The sequence below is a fragment of the Strix uralensis genome, chromosome 3 (genome assembly GCF_047716275.1).
Source record: "Strix uralensis isolate ZFMK-TIS-50842 chromosome 3, bStrUra1, whole genome shotgun sequence".
NCBI classification, from domain to species: Eukaryota; Metazoa; Chordata; class Aves; order Strigiformes; family Strigidae; genus Strix; species Strix uralensis.
In genome coordinates, this window is record NC_133974.1 from 56,066,628 (window position 1) to 56,074,681 (window position 8,054).

Below are 8,054 nucleotides of genomic sequence, written 5' to 3' on the forward strand. Positions count from 1 at the left end.
GACTCTCCAGATTTTATCCTCTAAGGATTTCAAACCCCCCTAGAATACCAACAGCTGGCATGATTTAACATGTGGCCTTTCCTCACCCAGCTGGGCAGAGGGGAAGGACTGAGCATGCCTCCACTGTCCCCAAATTTGGATCAACCCTGATGAGAGGTGACCAGTGCTGAGCCCCGCAACCATACACCTGCTCCCCAGCTCTGGGGAACATGGGGCTTGGTCCTGTTGCCTTAACACAGGTCACTGGTGACACCTGCGCTGTTTTAGGGTATCCCAGAGCTTCACCCAGGGCTGGCAGTGTCTGGGCACCATGGCCGGGGTCTCCCCGGGCAGGGCCCGGCAGGCAGGGCCTGTCCCACCCCCAGACAGGAGCAGGGCAGCCAGGGGCACCATCAGGCACCTCCCTGGGGACAGGGATAGGCTGAGGCCAGGCTGGGATGAGGGAGCTGGAGACCAGCCCTGCTGTAGCATTGCTGGGGCAGAGGCTGATGGTCCCAGGGGACTGACATGGGGTCCTGGACCATGGGCAGGTGGGGGAGCCCTGGGGGGCCAGGCAGGGACAGCCAGGCCAAGGGTGCCCTCAGGGCCCAGCCCGGCAGGTGTCACCCCAGAGCAATGAGACCTCTGCCCTTCTGAACCAGCAGCTGAGAGCCAGAGGGATCATCCAAGCATCTCAAAAGGCAGGAGGTACCTCTGTTTAGGCCATTGAACTGAGCCTGACATCTCCATTAACTGCAATAGCAGTCACTTGAATGTAGATGTATTGATTTTAAATTAATTATAATGCTTTAAAACAGTCTGAGTATTATTTGCCCCCAGCCATGTGCGCTGCCCCTCATGCTGGCACTGACATGCTGTCAGACCCACAGAAAAGCATTTGTTTGGGTGCTGAACAAGCTTTTTCTTGTCTTTTGCTGAGGAAATTTCCTTCCTGAAGAAGTTTCCTTCACTGAGAAGTCAGGCAGATGCCTGAGCAAGGAGGGGGTGGCACACAGAACTCTAACATACACCTGAACACTAACAGTGAACGTACACATCAAGTCTGAGAGAATTTATCATTCTGTGATTCAGCAGCTCTGACGTTCTCCCCCACTTTCTACACTCTCCATGTTTTGAGACCTGAGTTTCCCCTGCTCTGCCCTAGCAGTGTAGTCATTCCCCCTTGCACCAGCTCTGGTGTTTTTTTGATTCTTTACTGAGCTAATTCAGGTCACTGACACAGCAGAAAGCCGTTCACCTTGTTGTCAAGAAAATATTCTGCTAGCTCAGCAAGTTGAATTGGCTCAACACATCAGGTGAGCAGCAGGAAGAGGGGAAGTAAGGCCTAGAAAGAGACCCTTTGACCCAGCTGGTTTGAACCTTCACTCTAACAGCTGCTATTGTTAACTAAATTTAGGTCTGAGGATACATCATTGTCCCTTAATAGAGCGAAGCCTGGGGAGTAGGGTCTGCTGCTCATGATGTGTTTGAATGTGATGTTGCACAACAGAGCAGTGACCTCTCTCTCTGCATTATGATAATACAAATAATAGGAGTTGGCCTTTAATTGTGAGCACATCTGGACTCCCAGAAGATTTGCAAAACAATGACATGCTTAAACTGTAATGACACACACTACCTCAAGGTAAAGCAGGCTAAGACTGCTAAGGAGAAATGTTAAACAAGGGATGTCATACTGGTTCATATGTTTATGCTCCCAAGATTAAACGTATAAATTGGCTTATGAAAAGTATATTATTTCTCCAGTATTACTTATATGCACAGACACAAGCACACGCATGCCTCTTCTAATGCTGAAAGGGCTCAGTGGAGCTGAAAGTAGAAAAGAATGCACTAGAAAGAGAAAATCTCTAGATCAGAACATATAACAGAATTACTTATTTTAAAACAATAACTGCAATAACCATTTCAGAAAAGGTCCTTCTGTATTTTTTTGTCTTTTCCAGCAACGTTCGGGATATGGACTAAATTACAAACCAGAGAAAGACTATCTGTGAAAAAGGCTAACGTGCCCTTTTGCCCTAATCCACAGCAGAGACAGTAAAAGAGACCATATCCTTCAACCTCTCCAGGCATTCGTGTTCACAGCCCAGTGTACTGGCGGATACCCATCCTAACAGCAATTTAAGTGACGGTTGAACAGCTGAGGTGCAGGCACACACTTTCTTCCATTGCTCCACAAGCTGAAGAAGTTGAACAGAGTGGAGAGCTGTGGGTACAGCAATATCTTGAAACATTACAGCATCAGAATCTGGAAGGTACCGGCCCAAAGGGAGCACTTGGTGCTGCTGTCAACACAGGCTGCCCCAGTAACTTCAAGGTGCTTTAGATTAGGCCAAGAACTAAGCTGAAGGCAGAGACTCTGCCCAAGCAGGACTTCCTTTGGTAGTGTCTCCAGGTCCGAAAGAGTGCCCAGGCACATACACTTCAATGTCTGCATGTCAATCAAAACAGTTTACTGCTTTTTCACACATTTTTCAGATAAAGATAATGCATATGAGAAATTGTCTATATGTGTATTTCTATAAGACCAGTAAAACAAAATAGTTGTAACTATTTCTTTAGTGTAGTAAAAAGTTAGCCTTCACTTCGTAGAACAGCTGTCTGCAAATGTTATCACTATTTTTTGATTGCGGTATCTCTGTCATGCTGGTTTTGTTTCTTTTGCTATTTTTTTGCATTAATGCAATTCCACAGATCAAAACAACAATAAAAATTCCCCAGGACACTAACTCAGAACAAGGAACACCAAGAAAAAATACTGGGTTTAAGATGTGAGGAAGTAAGTGAAGGTTCATGGTCCACCAAAGCCAGTAGTCTCTGCAACCAGCGGAAACCAATGTGGGATGACGTACATGTGCTCCAGCAGTGGTTTGTAACTGAGAGAAGGCTGAAGAGCAGCTGGGTTTCCTACTCCTGCTTGTTTAGAGGATAGGTTTTACCTCTCTGTGGTAATCCCTGAAAAGGTGACGAGTCCTCATAATGCCCAAATGAGCCGGGTGCTGTGTGAGAAAGACAGAAGCTGCACTGACTCAGGTCCTCTCTAGAGAAAAGAGGCATATGTTTCCACCGCAGGACTATGCCAGGTAATTATTAGCAGAGTTAGTTTTGCCCTGGTTTGAGCAGCCACCAGCACAGCCTTAGCTGTGGCTGACTGCACCAGCGCCATGCTCGCCATTTGGGATTCTGGGTGTGCATCCTGCATCCTCCTGTGCCGCACTAAGCTGAGCTGCCCCACAGCGTCTCCTCTGTGAAGTTGCCTGTTTCTCTGGGCACATGAGGAACTGTGGCTGGATAGTGGGGACTGTTGCAGGGACTTTGGCCACACACAGGTATTCTCTGCCACGGTTGGTCACGGCAGCAGAAGGTTTTCTTGTTCCTAGATGCTCGGCGTTGTTTATCCACTGGAGGAATGTCTTCAGATAAAGCCATGAAGGGTTCACTCAAAACTTTTAAGCTGCTGTGGACAAACATGTACAAAATAGGTAAGAAAACACATCTACTGCAGAGCCTTTAGAGTGGGAACTCAGCATGCCCAGGCAGCAAGAAGAGCTAGAAATGAAGATTAGGCAGCAGAACTGCTCACCCGGTGAAAACCTGGCCCTGGCCCTAACGTCTGCCATCGGCACAGGAGAGCAGCCCGCAGGAGGTGAATTCCTGGGCTGAATCCACACAGGCAGTGAGCCCAACCCCACCACCCTGCACCAAAACCACAATCAAGCTCAAAGGAAGGAGGGCAAATCACACCCGATTTTGGTGGACAAATGCCATACTGGATATAGAGCAAACAATTAAAATACTGGCTAAATTTAAGTCTAGGAGGCAGACTTAACCAGGTCTCAGCTACCTGTATCACATTTCAAAAAAGGCCTTTAGGACCACTTGTGAATTCTGAGGCCAAGAACAACCACCAGGCTAGCATAACTAAGATACAGTATATTTAATGAAGAGAAATAGACAGAAGGATGCCAAAAGTTCTTACTTTGGGAAGGAATATTTGAGAAATTACATTGTACACATAAACCTAACTTTAAGTGATAAAAATTCTCAATTATTGATCATTTATTATGTTATGAGGAATGAATGTTTAAAACTGATTTGAGTATTCACTAACCTGCTACATTTACTTTCTGCTATCCAGTTATTTTTGACAAGGAACCTAAGATAGAAACTAAATTTTTTAATTTCATAAACAGGCACAGTAATGCATGAATATTGTAATTAAAATATGAAAAATATTCAAACTCAAACCCATATTTTTAAAAAATTATTTTTAAAAAGGTGCAAAGGTCTTTAGAAAGACAGATTACATTGGATCAGTTTTTTACATTTAATAAATAGCCTGGCCTTAAAAGCAATTGACAGAGAACCTTTAACCTATATATATACAGTTGTAATCCACAGCTGTGACAGTTATGAATTACAGGAATTTGACCTTGTAATTCATTGGTGTAGTGTCCCAATGCTATGTGGAAAAGTTGCACAAGAAGCTTTTTCTCTGTACATAATGATTATTGCAGATTTATGAGCCATGATTCCACTATGCATAACTGGTTTACTTCTGTGAAGCTCCTGAGGAGTGCAGATTTCCATAGGGCCTGAAGTGAGCATGGGGCGGGAGGAGGGAGCACAGTCCCACACATCACTAGTAACTAAATTAATAAGCATGATTCCCGTTCCTCTCTCTTCAAAGAAATCAACTGAAGAGAAAGAAGGTCATCTCTGGACTTACTTTTCAACCCCTGAGGCTTCCTGCCTGAGTTCATATCGCACCCTGCAAGAAAACTGCAACATGGCATGAACACATGAAATTAGGAAGAAGAGCTAGATCTGGTGTAAACTGGATGATTTCTGTTAAATCAGGCAGTCACTCAGCTCACACCTGCATTTGCTTTCAGCTCTCTAAGCTTACTCATATAGCCAGGGGTATAGTGATCAATAAAACAGTACGTAAACTGCCCTTCCTCATATACATGAGAGTAAGTGCCACACTCACGATTTTAGAAATGGGTAAACTCTGCTTACTTGCATTCACCTTCCATTACTCCACATTTTTTTGGAAGAACATAACTAGACCGACTGCTGTCTTTATTAAAAAGGCATGTGATTCAAACATAATTTGTTGTTCCTGGAAGTGACCGCGGGATTGCTTCATATTTTGCACAAGTAATTTCTTAGCTCCTACTTGGATGCAGCCTCATAAACATGAGTAAATGATTAAGACTACTTGTTTCTCATGGAAAAAAATGTGGACTATGCATATTCAGCTGTGAACTCCCCCTCAAAAAAACCCCAACCATGCTAGAGTTAAAGATTACATACTACCTATGTATTATGGGGAAAAGGTTATTATTTTTTAAATGTATGAGGGCTGACACCTTACAGAAACAGAAAAACTCTTTAAAACACCTATAAAAAACAATGAGAGTTTTGTCACTGACAAATTGATCAAGGATGCTGCCAACTAGTAAGTTTAAAAATCGTAGGCTCTGTTTTGACAAAGAGTGTCATGAATCTCTAGATCACAATATTTTTCAAGGCAACCCTAAAACAATATGTTTAAATGAAAAGGAACATTCTGCCCCATATTTCTTAACAGAATTTAAGACGGCAGCATGGCACGTCTGGTTGATTGTCTTCAAAATCCGGATGATTAGCAACTTTATTTCATTTCACTTGAAAGTAAGAAAAATTATGACCTAAGACTACCAAGCAGCTTCGAGAAGCTGCAAAATATGTGGCAGTGGGACAAATGATTAGTCTTCAGCTTGATCTCATAATTACATCATAATAGGTGACATGATTGGATAGGTTACAGTAATTAAAGTGATGAAAAGTGCACATTCATCCCCTATACGGCTCTCATTAGAGTTACACCCAACTGCTGCTGTTGTAGTGAATGAGGCTGCCTATCCTCTTAGCATCCAATTATCCCCTAGGCATCCCCTGCCAGTGCTGGTAAGGGCCCTGTTACCACTCCCACCCAGGCAAGACCTATCCTTCTCTGCTGCTGAAAAAAAAAAAAGACAAAAGTCTTGAAGCCTGCTGAAGTTCGGTTTTCTCTCCCAGAGATTATTACCTGAATTTATTGCCCACAATTTCTTCTTCCATGTTCTTAAGGTCTAAGAATATTTATGGTCTCTCCCCGCTGGGGACTTTTGCTACCAATGTAATTGCTTAATGCCAGTATTATGGTTCCAGCTCATCCGTATGCGTGTGGGCAGCAACCTGTGCCAGTGCAGGTTAAACTGCGGGTTTCTTCTACCTGAAGTTTTATTCTGTCTGATTTTTGCCTCATGTTTCCCTTGAAGTAATGAAGCACTCAGTCATGATATCCTCTTAGGTACTCGTCAAGAACTACTTGAAAAGTGGAAACGTTATTTTACTAACTCCTTCACTCCCGTGCATGTTCACACCTGGAGAGGGATGCTTACAGTAAGCAAGGATGGAGATTGCTAATGTGAGCGTCACCAGAACCAAGGCTGTCTCTGACAAGGAGAGCCCAGTCCCGCAGTCTGCTACAAACAGAGAAGACCTTTTTGCAGCAGTAGTTAGGTGAATGCCCAGAGGAGTCCTGGAGGTCAGTCCATCTCCAGCTGGTTTAATGGTATGCAGACCCTAATAGAGGGTGGTGTTATACAGGCTGAAATGTCTTTGCTGGTCCATGGGCATGGCTTTAGCCTTCCAACAATACAAACACAGCACAGTATACTGTGTCCATTAAATACTCTACATATACACAATAATTCAGGTGTGTCTCAAGGAACTTGCTAAACATTCTAAGCCATGTCACAGCCTTGCAGCACTGACTTTGCAGTAGCCTAAACATTTTTAACAAGGAGAGTTCCTCATGTATCATATAAAAGTATTGAATCTAGACACATCTCAGGCTTCTACTTTATGTGTTTTGTTTTCTGTTTTTCTATACAACCACCACATACACTTCTGGCAGAACACAGTACCTAAATACACAGAGATCAGCAACCAGAGCATCATTTTGTTCTCAGTTTTATCCTGTAAATGCATTACATTATTTGATGAAAATGCAAAAACTGGCCCATGTATAAAGACCGTTAAAAGGCCTCTCAATCTGCAAGCTATCCCTCTGCTAAAGGATGAGATTAACATGCCTCTCAATGTCTAGAATTGTTCTTACGCTTCATAATTTGTGACCTTGAATGCTCTCCACCTCATCATGCCTCATCCATCTCAATTCCTCCCTCTTCTTCCACAGAGTTAGCAAAGAACATGCTTACAACTTCTGAAGAACAGGAACTTTCCTGTTAGCCACAGAAAACAAGGCTGCTCCAATAAAATGAAACTTAAACCTCTTTGTATAAAATAGGTTTTTGGCTGCTTTTTTTTTTTTTTCCTAGAACATGTATGAAACAAGATGCTTTTGAAAGAAAGTATGTATACAGTGTCAAGCTTGAAAGATAAGCTTAGGTAAACTCTTCAATGTGTTTTTCCTTACTTCTCTGACCCTTGCCCCTGACAAACTACCAGCTTAACATCACACAAGGCACGCAAGGACTCATTAGATGCTTTAGGTCTGCTTAGGAGAAGCTCCTTCAGTGTGTGTTATATACAAGTATAGCAGTATTACTTGTAACAGTATAACTGTTAAACAAGTGTAACAGTAGGTTCAAGTCTATATGAGAAACCTGGGTTTGTCCCCACCATACTGACCAACCTCCTTCTAAAGTGTTTTGAGCTGATTTTGTTCTGAAGTCCTGTCTTGCTGTTCATCCTGAGGCCAGACATCCTTGAAGCAAAACCATAATTTCTCATTTGCAGGTGGCTACACAGTAAAGGTATCCATATAATGAATACTAGATGAGATGATACATTATCCAGTAGTAGATGACTCAGTTAATACCATTTGCACTAAACACACAAAATACTCCTAACACTTACGCTTGGAAAACTAACTGTAAAGGAAGGGCACATGTTCATGCTAAAAAGTAGCTTGTCTACATCACTGGGTGAATCCTGTCTCTTCCAAACTAAGTCAGTGACCAAAATCAGCTGCATTCAGCTGTCAGAAGTGGTCT